This window comes from Musa acuminata, chromosome BXJ3-2, assembly GCF_036884655.1.
Source record: "Musa acuminata AAA Group cultivar baxijiao chromosome BXJ3-2, Cavendish_Baxijiao_AAA, whole genome shotgun sequence".
Taxonomy (NCBI): Eukaryota; Viridiplantae; Streptophyta; class Magnoliopsida; order Zingiberales; family Musaceae; genus Musa; species Musa acuminata.
In genome coordinates, this window is record NC_088350.1 from 17,886,210 (window position 1) to 17,900,047 (window position 13,838).

A 13,838-nucleotide genomic window follows, 5' to 3' on the forward strand; every position below is an offset into this window, starting at 1 on the left:
AGCACAAAAAGTCTATCTCGTCTTCCTCATGTATTTTCTACATCTCTCTCCTCTTTCCTTTGGTGCCTATTCATTTTTCTATCTGAGCTTTAAGGAGTCCAGGGGGGCCTTTTGTGTTGGGATTAACAGCTACTGCACATTTTCTTTATCAGATCTCAGGGACATAGGCTCATCATGATGGTTATCAAATCTCAGAGACATGGATGGCGCCACATCACGGACTTATTTGTTGTGTTTAGTATTAGTTACAAGTGTGTGATTAGACTTAACACGCAAAATTGAACCTATGTTTATGATGCAATCTAATTAAGGAGCCCCGTGCAGTAACACTTGTATGCCTTGAACCCGGGCCTGCCACCATGCTTAGCGTGGCCCAGCGATTGAGGCCAACCTGCAGCGAACGTGTCATGTTGACCCACTATTGTCGTTCAGGTCCGGCCCACTATGGGCTGATGCCGGCTCGAGCCCATTTTAGCCTTTGTGCAGTCAGTTTAGGGCGTGGCGCCTCGCGGCCGAGGTGTCGTGACCCAGCCTTATGAGCCCTTTAACAGCTTAGCTTAACCCATGGCCTTTTTGTGACCTGACCGGTGGCTTAAATTGATTCGTGCAAACCGGTTTGAACGAATTAGGCCGATTCAGGAGTGTTATAAATCAATTGTAATCGGTTCAAAATCATTTGGCTCCAATTGGACACAACTAAGTATAAATTAGATTAATTTAAAGTGATTTCAGACTAAATCTATGAGGATTTCAAGTTTATTCAATTATGTTTTAGTTTAATTGATTCCAAGTCAGATTAATTGGATCAATTCAGTAGGGCTCATGTTAATTGAGAGTCAGATCATGATATATTTAATAAATTTACATAGTAGCATTATATTTTGAGATTAATATGTCATAATATAATATATGGTTAAGGTTCATTTTAGCCTTTGTAATTTTGACCATGCACTACTTAAGTTCTTACAGTTTACTCATGTATAAAATAATCCCTATATTTTTTAAAACGTAGAATATAAGTCTCTCTCGTCAAGTCTGATTTAATAAATGTGATAATCTACTTACGTGACATGTTGACTTCTAATAAAATATTAATATAATAATATATATAATTTAATTTTTTTTAATTTCTATCTTATTAAGAAAGAGGAAGTGGTGGAGGTCGTAACGATAGACGAAAATAGAGAGGTAGAGGTAGGAGAGGTCGGAGGTGGAGGTGATGGAGAGTTGGACCACCATGTCATAAGTGCGATGAGTGAGAACATAGGAGAGGACGAAGTGAGAGGCGGTAGGGACGAAGATGCCCAAGAGAAGGAAAAGGGATTAGGAGACCATTGTATGCCTAACATTGGACTGGTCGATGCACATCCACCTGAGGTAGGACCGGAAGGTCTTGAGCTTATCGTTAGCATGGGAGAGGTAACATGCATACGACGCCCTACTAAGCAGTAGTAGCTCGGTGCTACTATTGGTGGTTGGTTCCACAATGACACCTTCTTTAACCATTGATGGTGGTTTCATTTTTTTTAATTTAAATTATATATATTATTATATTAATGGTTCATTATGAGTCAGTATGTCACGTAAGCAGACTATAATATTTGTTAACTCAGACTTGATAAGAGGGGCTTATATGTTATGTTTTTAAAATTGTATGGATTATTTTAGATACGAGCAAAGCCATTCTGGCTTAAGTGGTTTGTGATCAAAACTATAGGGGCCAAAATGGATTTTTTTAAAAATTTAAATTATATATGTTATTATACTGATAGTTTATTATAAGTTAGCATGTCATGTAAGCAGACTTTAATATCTGTTAACTCAGAATTGATAAGAGCGACTTATTATTGAGAAATTTGATAGAGCATCATATGCACAGTGTAAGATAGAAAACATAAAAACCCAAATTTCTCAAAAAAATCTTGTCGCCGTGCAACGTTTGGTGCATAAAAATATGAAACTGAAAAACCGTGCGTATCACATGAGATGTATTACTTAGAGAGATCGTATATCCCTAAAAAATCCTAAATCTATAGGAGAGGATGAAGAATGTCAATTATCCTCCTCTCTAGGGTTGATTCACGTAATAGATGGGGCAATGATGATCCTCAATCGCTGCACAATCTTTCTTTCCATGCGCACCACAAAGCTGCACCGTGATCAAGAAGGGGCTGGCCCTTCTTGTTGTCTACACTATCACAGACAAAACTATAAACAGTGTTTATGTAACCGTTATTATTAAATATTTAATTTAATAATAATATAACTGTTATCATTAAGATTCATAATTCATTATCATGAATTTCTTCATTAATTATGGTTTAAATGATTTCAGTTTTTTTATTCTTTAAATATGAAACCGTTATTATTAAATTAAATATTTAATATCATTAAAGTTCTTCATTAGGGTCCAAACGTTACAAATCTGAATTAATTCTTGAACGTTATGATTTGGTGATAATAAATGTTCTTGATGGGAGAACATCTATATATATGAGGATTTTGGTCCTTGGGCTCAATCATCTCTTTGAAGCGAAAGACTTTCCTACACCATCTAAGCGAGGGTTCTGAGCCGAGAAGTACCAAAGTTCAATAAGAAACCTCTGCAGAAATTCTTGACGACAATGACTGGAGGTATGCTATTTCGTTTCCGCATTAGTTTTATTGTGTTTCTATTATAATGATTTAGAAACATAAGTTGGCTTCATTGATTTCTAACATTTGGTATCAGAGCCTTTTGACCTCTGCCTTGATACGAAAGAGTTTTCATTTTTTATGCCATGAAAATGATTTGATTTTGGTTTCTTCTTAGAAACTTCTTGATATATTTTATTGAAAATCATGAGGAAATATCATTTTCAACATTTTTCTTGGTAAAATGCTCATATATGATATTTAGTTCTATTAAATTATGCTTATGAGCAAATTTTTTATGTTTAAAATGTCTAGTGATCCATATAATCTTAATTAATTAAGAATTAGCCACAACATCCTTAATTAATTAAAATTATATATAAAGTTAAAATAAGGATCACATAAGTAATTAGACATCATATTGTGATTGATTATATTTCGTATAATAATTGTTATCCCACATGATCTTTTATTATATTTAATATAATTAATCAGGATAAAATATCATATTATTTTCATAATTTACCCATAGGGATTATGAATTGGAATATAATTTGATAGTTTTATCATAAAAACCATATGAATCTATTTGAATTAAGAATTTAGCTCACAGGCAATTTTTATGTCATGAGATTCATATTTTTGATATGTTTCACATTGGTAAAACATATAATTTAGTCTATTAAGCTTCAAATTTTGACATAAGCATGTTTGATTTTATGTAGTTTCTCAAACTGTTAATTTCTCTGATATTCAATGTGATATTCCCGAACTTAATGGTGATAACTATAAGATATGGAAGGAGAGGGTTCTCCTCCATTTAGGGTAGATGGATATCGATTATACTATCAGGAAAGATGAACCACCTATAGTCACAAATACCAGCACTCCAATTGAGATCACATTATATGAGCGATGGGAGCGATCCAATCGGCTCAGCGTGATGTTTATCAAAACTAAGATGACTGCTGGCATACGTGGTTCTGTTGACCAGCATGAAAATGTCCGAGACTTGCTAAAAGCTATTGATGAACAATTCGTCACTTCGGATAAGGCACTAGCAAGTACCCTTATTATGAAATTTTCATCCCTTAGACTCACCAACATAAAGGGTGTGCGTGAGCACATAATGCAAATGCGAGATATTACGGCTCAACTTAAGAAACTTGAGGTTAATATGTTAGAATCCTTCCTGGTGCACTATATTATGAACACCCTTCCACCTCAATATAGCCCTTTTAAAATTTCATACAATACACATAAGGATAAATGGTCAATTAATGAATTAATGACCATGTGTGTTCAAGAAGAAGAGAGGCTAGTGATGGAATTGGGTGAGAGTGTATTGGTAGTAACCACTCGAGGGAAAAATAAAACTGACAAATATCAAGCCAATCAGAAAACTCATCAGTAGGGAAAAGGTAAAATACCACCCCAAGCTGATATCAAGAAAGAAGTAAGGTATTTCTTTTGTAAAAGAAAGGGACACATGAAGAAGGAATGCACGAAATTCCAACAATGGCTTGAAAAGAAAGGTAAACCAACCTCATATGTATGTTATGAATCTAATATGATCAATATTAATATTAACACCTGGTGGATTGACTCTGGATCAATAATCCATATTGCAAACTCTTTGCAGGGTATGCAAAACCTAAGGAAGCCAGTGGGAAGTGAGCAAAGCATCTTATCAGGAAATAAGATGGGCTCACATGTGGAAGCAATTGGAACATGCAATTTAACTTTAAGTAGTGGTTTTGTTTTAAAATTGGAAAAAACCTTTTATGTACCAAGTTTCTCACGAAACTTAATTTCTGTTTCTAGACTCGTACCATTTGGGTATTCCTTTAATTTTAAAGACACATCATTTCATTTATTACATAAATCTGATTGTGTTGGGAATGATATTTTGTCTGATGGTCTTTACCGTATTTTATTACAAAATGATAATACTCAAAGTTCAATGCATGTTCACGCTGGCATTAAGAGGTGTAATATTAATGAGGACTTCTCTATATTATGGCATCGGAGATTAGGACATATCTCCATAGAGATAATTAAAAGATTAGTTAAAGATGGGGTACTTAGTACTCTTGATTTTACTAATTTTAAGACTTGTGTGGACTGTATTAAGGGAAAGCAGACTAAGTCCAAAAAGGGTGCTAATAGGAGTTCAGACTTATTAGAGATAATTCATACTGATATATGTTGTCCAGACATGGATATACATGGTCAGAAATACTTCATCTCTTTTATAGATGATTACTCACGATATATGTATATACATTTGCTTTATAATAAAAATGAAGCATTGGATACCTTCAAAGTCTTTAAGGCTGAAGTTGAGAACCAATGTGGTAAACAAATTAAAATTGTGAGATCAGATAGGGGTGGAGAATATTATGGTAGATATATTGAAAATGGACAAGCACCTGGTCCTTTTGCTAAGTTTCTTCAAGAACATGGGATTATTGCCCAATACACTATGCCTGGTTCTCCAGACCAGAATGGTGTTGCAGAAAGAAGAAACCGAACCTTATTAGACATGGTGCGGAGTATGCTTAGCAACTCCAGTCTTCCTAAGTTCTTGTGGACTGAAGCACTAAAGACGACTGTGTATATATTAAACCGAGTTCCAACTAAGGCTGTCCAAAAGACACCATTTGAATTATGGAAAGGTTGGAAACCGAGTTTGCGACATATGCACATTTGGGGATGTCCATCTGAAGTCAGGATATATAATCCACAAGAGAAGAAACTGGACCCGAGGACTATTAGTGGATATTTCATTGGATATGCCGAAAAGTCCAAAGGTTACAGATTCTATTGTCCATCTCACACAACTAGGATTGTGGAATCAAGAAACGCTAAATTTCTTGAGGATGATGTGATTAGTGGGAGCGATCATTTCAGGAACATAGTTTCCGCACATGATCATATAGAATCTCAACCTTCCACATCAAATGATAGATTTGTTATAGTTCATAGCACCCCTCAAGTACAAACTAGTGCTGAACAACCAATCGTTGAAATTCCACAAGTTGTTGATAGTATTCTAATAGATCAAGCAGTTCAGGAATTACAACAAGCTCCTGAACAACTAGTTGAACCACAAGTTCCTCAAGGAACTATTGGTACAACATTAAGAAGATCTACTAGAAATAAAAGATCAGCAATTCTTAGTGATTATGTTGTATATCTACAAGAATCTGATTATAATATTGGAGCCAAAAATGATCCTAAAACATTTTCACAAGCCATGAGTTGCAAAGAGTCAAATTTGTGGCATGATGCCATGAAAGAAGAGATGAATTCCATGATGAGCAATGAAGTCTGGGATCTTGTAGAGTTGCCTAATGAAGCAAAGGCCATTGGTTGCAAATGGGTCTTTAAAACTAAGAAAGATTCGTTAGGCAACAATAAGAGATACAAGGCAAGACTTGTTGCAAAGGGATTTACTCAAAAAGAGGGAATCGATTACACGGAGACATTTTCTCCTATATCTAAGAAAGATTCTCTACGTATAATTTTGGCATTAGTTGCTCATTTTGACCTTGAATTGCAACAAATGGATGTGAAAACGACATTTCTTAATGGAGATCTAGAGGAAGAGGTTTATATGAAACAACCTGAAGGTTTCTCCTCTAGTGTTGGTGAGCACTTGGTTTGCAAACTTAGGAAGTCTATATACGGCTTAAAACAAGCCTCCCGCCAATGGTATTTTAAATTTCATGAAGTGATTTCTTCATTTGGATTTGTTGAAAATCCCATGGATCAATGCATAAACCATAAGGTTAGTGGGAGTAAAATATGTTTCCTTGTTTTATACGTAGATGATATTTTGCTTGCAACCAACAATAAGGATTTGTTGCATGAGGTGAAACAATTTCTTTCTAAAAATTTTGACATGAAGGATATGGGTGAAGCATCTTATGTCATTGGCATTAAGATCCATAGAGATAGACCTCGAGGTATTTTAGGTCTATCACAAGAAACCTATATTGATAAACTTTTAGAAAGATTTCAGATGAAGGATTGTTCACCAAGTGTTGCTCCCATTGTGAAAGGTGATAGGTTCAATTTGAACCAATGCCCAAAGAACAACTTTGAAAGGGAATCAATGAAAAACATCCCATATGCTTCTGTCATAGGAAGCCTTATGTATGCTCAGGTCTGTACTAGACCTGATATTGCATTTATTGTGGGGATGCTAGGTCGATATCAGAGTAATCCAAGTATGGACCACTGGAGAGCTGCAAAGAAAGTGATGAGGTATCTACAGAGAACCAAAGATTACATGCTTATGTATAGACATACAGACAATCTGGATGTGATTGGTTACTCAGATTCAGACTTCGCCGGTTGTGTTGATTCTCGTAAATCAACATCAGGATATATTTTTATGATGGCCGGTGGAGCTATTTCTTGGAGAAGCGCTAAGCAGACCTTGATTGCTACTTCTACCATGGAAGCTGAGTTTGTCTCCTGTTTTGAGGCTACTTCACATGGTGTATGGATTAAGAGTTTCATTTCTGGGCTTAGAATCATGGATTCTATTTCTAAGCCATTAAGAATTTTCTGTGACAATTCAGCTGCTGAATTTATGGCTAAAAATAATAAAAGCGGAAGTCGAAGTAAACATATCGACATTAAGTATTTAGTCATAAGAGAACGTGTAAAGGAAAAGAAAGTGGTCATTGAGCATATTAGCACTGAATTGATGATTGTTGATCCTTTGACTAAAGACATGCCACCTCTGAAATTCAAGGATCATGTAGAGAAAATGGGACTTGGTTCCACTTTGTAATGATATTAAAACTCTTATATATTGTGAAATTTTCTCATTCATGTGCACATTATTTTGAGAAAATATATTGTTACTGGGCCAAGAATAAACATAAGGTTTATTCATTAAGTAATATTGCCATATTAAGATTAAGAAACTAAATACATCGTGATACATGGATGATAATACTCGCTTTTAAAGGACTTATCGCTATGATTCGTGTATTTATTTCTTAAGAAAGTTGTTCAAGAAAAATTAATTCAAATTATTAAGATAAACGTATGGACTAAGTGGGAGAATGTAACCGTTATTATTAAATATTTAATTTAATAATAATATAACTGTTATCATTAAGATTCATAATTCATTATCATGAATTTCTTCATTAATTATGGTTTAAATGATTTCAATTTTTTTATTCTTTAAACATGAAACCGTTATTATTAAATTAAATATTTAATATCATTAAAGTTCTTCATTATGGTCCAAACGTTACAAATCTGAATTAATTCTTGAACGTTATGATTTAGTGATAATAAATGTTCTTGATGGGATAACATCTATATATATGAGGATTTTGGTCCTTGGGCTCAATCATCTCTTTGAAGCGAAAGACTTTCCTACACCATCTAAGGTGAGAGTTCTGAGCCGAGAAGTACCAAAGTTCAAGAAGAAACCTCTACAGAAATTCTTGACGACAATGACTGGAGGTATGCTATTTCGTTTCCGCATTAGTTTTATTGTGTTTCTATTACAATGATTTAGAAACACAAGTTGGTTTCAGTAATTTCTAACAGTTTAATGTAATGCTCATGTATGTTTGTATCTTTCGATTTGTTCATGCTTTGCACAGTATGTAGAGGGACGGTTGAAGGCTTAACAACCTCAATTTAGTTGGGTTTAGTGACCATTTTAAGCTTGTAAATAAAGGTTGTCATATGGACATTTATGGGAGATTTCGATCTATAGTGGACTATTTGGACCCTTTGTTGTTGCAACCATTTAGAGTTTGTAAAGTCTGTTTGTAATTTGCATTGACTATGAAGTGTTTTATAAAATGATTGCTTGTAGATCCCGAGCGAGGCATTTTCTCTAACCCATTTTTTCTTTTGTAGGTCTTAAGGGACCATAGGAGGTTTCGGGGAGGCTGACCTTTGCGGACGGACATGCAAGAGTGCCGCATGACTTAGGCAAAACAAGCTAAGTTCATGATAGATGGTATCAGAGTAGGACAAGCACTCATAGAAATACTTGACATGCAAACGTAAGGGACCTAGCAGGGCTATGTTGAGGGCAACTAATAGGTATGATCGTTTGGGGGAAAGTGAGCATGGAGATGTAGGGAAAAAGCATCACTCAAATGAGCAGACATCTGAGATTAGCATTCAGAGGAATGGCCAACCCTTCACGTAAGAGGCACCACGAGGACAAGCAAGCTATGAAGAATGTGTAGCACACAAAGGTTGAGATGGCTGAGTTTAAGCTACAGCTCAACATTGGCAACCATACTTGATGGTGCTCAAGGCAAGCGAGGTGCTTGGCAAAGGATGAGACCATGTAAGGTGGAATGAGTTATCCAACGATTGAAAGAGTTGTACAAAGCTCATAGAGGTGAGAGGAATTACTAACTCGAAGAATTCAGTACTCATGCAAAGGATTGTATGTGAACAATGAAGTGTTCGTGGCCATCTTCACTTCAGCATGAGAAGGATACGTCCGTAGGAGGCTGAAGTGTGCAGCAAGTTCAGCACGTTGCTAGGCCTTAAGGGGTGCAGCGGGGGGCTATATTGACGTGAAGTCGTAATCTAGCAAGTGCGTTTGTAGAAGACAAAATAATGCATAGTTTATTTATCAAGGCGGAGTAGTCCAAGGAGATGGTGGTCTCCGAAACTTTCACATAGAAGGAAGCGAAGAGAAAAGTTACTCCAATGGGATAGATATCCAAGAGGGATAAGCCCCAGCTCTCTAGAGGGAGAACCATATACAACGGACCACACATGTTGAGGAGGAGTACCTTAAAATAACTTCACAAAGCTCAGTTGACCGAGCTGTTGAATCTCAGATTTTGATGATGAAACCAATTGATAGTGTTTATGATTTGATATGTGTTTTGAGTGATGCATGTAGCTTCAATCAGGGAGAGACAATTAAAGTGGGAATAATCATGTTGGGCCGGAGAGAAACATGTCAGAAGATTGGACGTCGAATTGAAGGATCGGTCGATGTATCGACAAAAAGCTTCAAGCTATGAGTTTGGGCATCAAGCCAAGAAGAGTTAAAATTATATCAAGGAAATCAGAGTTGTAGAGGTCAATTGGCCGATTGGGCAATAGGCCGTAAGAGAGGACGATGCGCCGAAAAATCGGACAAAGCATCGAAGAACCAATGACATGACGGACAACATGATTCAAGCTTTGTAATAATTTTCTAGATTGAAGTGGGATTTTATGTGTACAGGATTAACTACAATAGCAAGGCATAAAGTAAAATGAAGTCTCGGAGTCAAGAACGTGATTTCGTTGGGAGTTCGAGAGTTCGTCGGAAGTCCGGACATTCGTCAGAAGTTCTACCGGAATTGATCGAGAAGTCTAGGAGCTTGCCAAAGAAGCTCATCGAAACTCGCTAAGAAGATCATCATGAAGTCTAGGAGCTTACCAGGAGTCTACTGGAACATTGCCGAGAGATCATCGAAAGTTCACTGGAAGAAACCTAGACTTACGGACTTTGTTTAGCTTAGTAAATGTTTTAAAATTCATAGTTAGCACATAATTGGGATTAGAATTGGGCCAACCCAATTAGGGGACAGTTGGGCCCAAGTTTGGGCTATGTTGGACTAAGAGAAAAGCCCAAACAATGATCAAACAGGTGAAACCATCATGACACAATCTTCGAGATTATGTCAGGCGATGGTACCGCCAGTCTGGGTAGTGGTACTACCCAAACACAGTTTTCTAGGCTATGGTACTACCAAAATGGCTGTGGTATTGTCCAATGTTAGGCTGCAGGCGGTGGTACCGCCTAGTGTAGGCGGTGGTACCGCCCATACCCTGAAATTTCGAGGGATTTAAATTTTTGCTCTATTTTGAAGCCATTTGGGGTCTATAAATACCCTGGCTATTCCTGCATAGAGAAGTAAGAAAAGTGAACGAAAACTCTATGTTTCTAGAGTTGAAAATCCTTATAAAGTATAGAGTCCCTCCTCCTAAAGTTCAGAGACCATTCTAAGGGAGAGTGTGAGGGAAGCTTTGTAAAAAGGGGGTGTAAAGGTTTTCTCCTTAGCCTACAAAAGGAGAATAGAGTTGTAAGAAGAAGGTTGATCTTTGTCTATTAAAGAAAGATCGTTAGTGGATGCTGGTGGCCTCGATGGAAGGGGAATCAGTGAAGTGGATATAGGTCACGGCGACCAACCACTATAAAAACTTTATTTGCATTTCTATTCTTCCTATTTACCTTTATTGTAAACTACTTATTTGCTTTACTTCTATTATTCTTACGAATATAATTTCAAAGTTAACATCTCTCCGAAAAGGTTTTCATCGAAATCGATTTTAATCGAACGAAGATTTTTAAACCGACGTAATCTTTCCACTGCACTAATTCACCCCCCCCCCCCCCTCCCCCCCACTCGAAGAACTTATCGGGTGTTTAATGACCTACGAAATGACCAATATGACACAAAACAAACTTGAGGACAACCTTCTAAAGAACAGGAAGAATTTCGAACTTAGAACAATTGAAGACCACTCAAGCATAAGCTCAAGTGATGGTGAACTTGAACACCTCACTATAAAATTTAAAAAATTCATGAAACAAAATTTAAAGAACAAAAAGAATGCAACTACTTGGTATTAACACAAGAAGAAGGAAGCACTTTGGAATGAATCGAGCTCATCCGATGACAAGGAGGAAACCGATGAAGAACAAACCAATAAAGGCGAGGCTACAAACTACGCTTAACGGCTTTCGATGACAAGGTAATCAAGATTCCCTTAGTTTATTTCGAAATTACATGATGCTTTTCATGAGTTACTTTTAATTTAGTTTAGAAAAATTATTTTTTCTTGAAAATTACATGTTTAATAATGTAATGAAAATGCTAAAAAAATTAGGAATCATGTTTTTCTTCTTCTAGCTAATTTTGAAAATATTAATGACTATTGTCTGTTTTATGAAAATATAATAAAATGTTAGATATAAATCTAATACTTGTACACCTAATAAGAATAATCGTATGTATGTTTTTAAGAAGCAATAATATGTAATCATGTTGATTTTTGTATTGTTTTTCAATTTTGATTGAAGATGCTTTATGTTCAATGAAACCATGCTTGATGTTTTTGTTAAAAATTAAACGAAGAAGATAGAAAGATAGAAATTATAAAAGAAACTATGAAATGTATAAGATGTAATTTCCTAGTTCATTTTGATAGTGAGCTCTTGATAGCTATTTATACACACTCAGGGAAGTTATACACATTTAGCATGGAGGATTTTTCTCAACTTCTTAGAGATTTCCTCAACTGCCTTGAGGAAATCTTATCTTATCATGCCCCTGCAAGATTGAGCTTCTATCAAGGATACCGATCTTGGACCGATGAGATGAAAAAAGTTTGCGGGCGAGAGGCTTTGTGAGTGAGTTTGCTAGTTGATCAGCTGTATGTACGTGAGAAACACGGAGTTGATGTCTGACAAGTTGATCTTGCACGAAGTGGAAGTCGTTGGCAATGTGTTTCATGTGGGAATGGAACACTGGATTAGCACATACGTAGATAGCTCCAATATTATCACAATATATTGTAGGAATAACTGTGGAGTTGACGTTGAGTTTCTTGAGCAGATTTCTGACCCAATTGAGTTCAGCAGCGGCGGTGGCGATGACATGGTATTCAGCTTTAGTTGTAGATCGTGCAACCGTCTTTTATTTTTTAGAACTCCAACTGATTGGAGTAGCTCCAAGGAAGACAATGTATCTTGACGTAGATGTTCTATCATCAAAGTTCCCTGTCCAATCAGCATTAGCAAAGGCATGGAGATGGAGTGAAGTATTTTTGTGAAGAAAAATGCCATAATTAAGAGTCCCTTTAAGATACCGCAAAATTCGTTTGACCGTAAACCAATGCGTAGTAGATGGTCGATGCATAAATTGAGATAATTTATTAACGGCAAATGAAATATCTGGATGGGTGAGAGCCAAGTACTGTAAGGAGCCAAGGACTTATCGATATTGAGTCGAATCTGTAGTAGGACTTCCATTACATAATTTAAGTGATTCACTGGTAGAAAGAGGAGTTGTAACCTCTTTCGCATCCTGCATGTTTGTCTTTAATAATAAATCTTGAATATACTTTCTTTGTGATAGGAAGAGACCTAAAAATGTAAATGTTGCTTCCACTCCCAAAAAGTAGCTTAAAGTTCCTAGATCTTTGAGGGAGAATCGATCGAAGTGCTTTAAAAATGCCTAAGTCTTCAAAGGATCATTTCCTATAATAATAATATCATCCATATATACTAAAAGATATGAAACTCCTTAAAAACATGAGTACCTGGTCTTTGGATTTTAAAGCAAAAGCCCACACTTTTCTAGAATAGTCATCAATAAAAGTAACAAAATAAAGAGCACCTCCAAGAGTTCTAGTTTGCATAGTACAAACATCAGTATGAACTAAATTAATAACATCTGATCTTCTAGATGATGGATATGTATGAAATGTAACTCTCTGTGGTTTTCCAGCTAAGCAATGATCACAAGATTTAAGAGATGTACCTTGCAACTCTAGTAAGAACTATTTTCTAGCAAGAGTTTGAAGTCCCTTCTCGCTGATATGTCCAAGCCTCTTATGCCAAAGATCTATACTTTCACCTTTTTGAATTGTTATAATCTCTCCTTTGTGTAGCTTAGCTTCCATATAAAAAGAGTTAAGTTTCTTTCCTTTTGCCACAATCAGAGAACCTTTAGTGAGTTTCCATTTGCTTTCACCAAAATAGTGTGCAAAGCCCTTATCATCAAGTCTACCTGTAGATATCAAGTTAAGACGAATATCTAGAATATGCCTTACATCTTTAAGTATCAATTTGCTCCCAATATTGGTCTTCAAGCAAATATCTCCAATACCCACAATCTTAGATGTACCATTATTTCTCATTCTGACATTACCAAAATCACTAGCAGTGTAAGATCTAAAGAAATCACCATGAGAAGTAACATGAAATGAAGTACCAGAGTCAATTACCCAGTTACTGTCCTGAGCTACAAGACTGACACAACCGTCATCACAAACAATAGTGATATTACTTTCAGCAGCAAATGTACTGGTCTCTTTCTCATTTTTCTTCATTTCATTTTGTTCTCGCTTCCAAAACCTACACTCTTTCTTCATGTGACCTAGCATATTATAGTGAAAATATTTGATATCTCTTC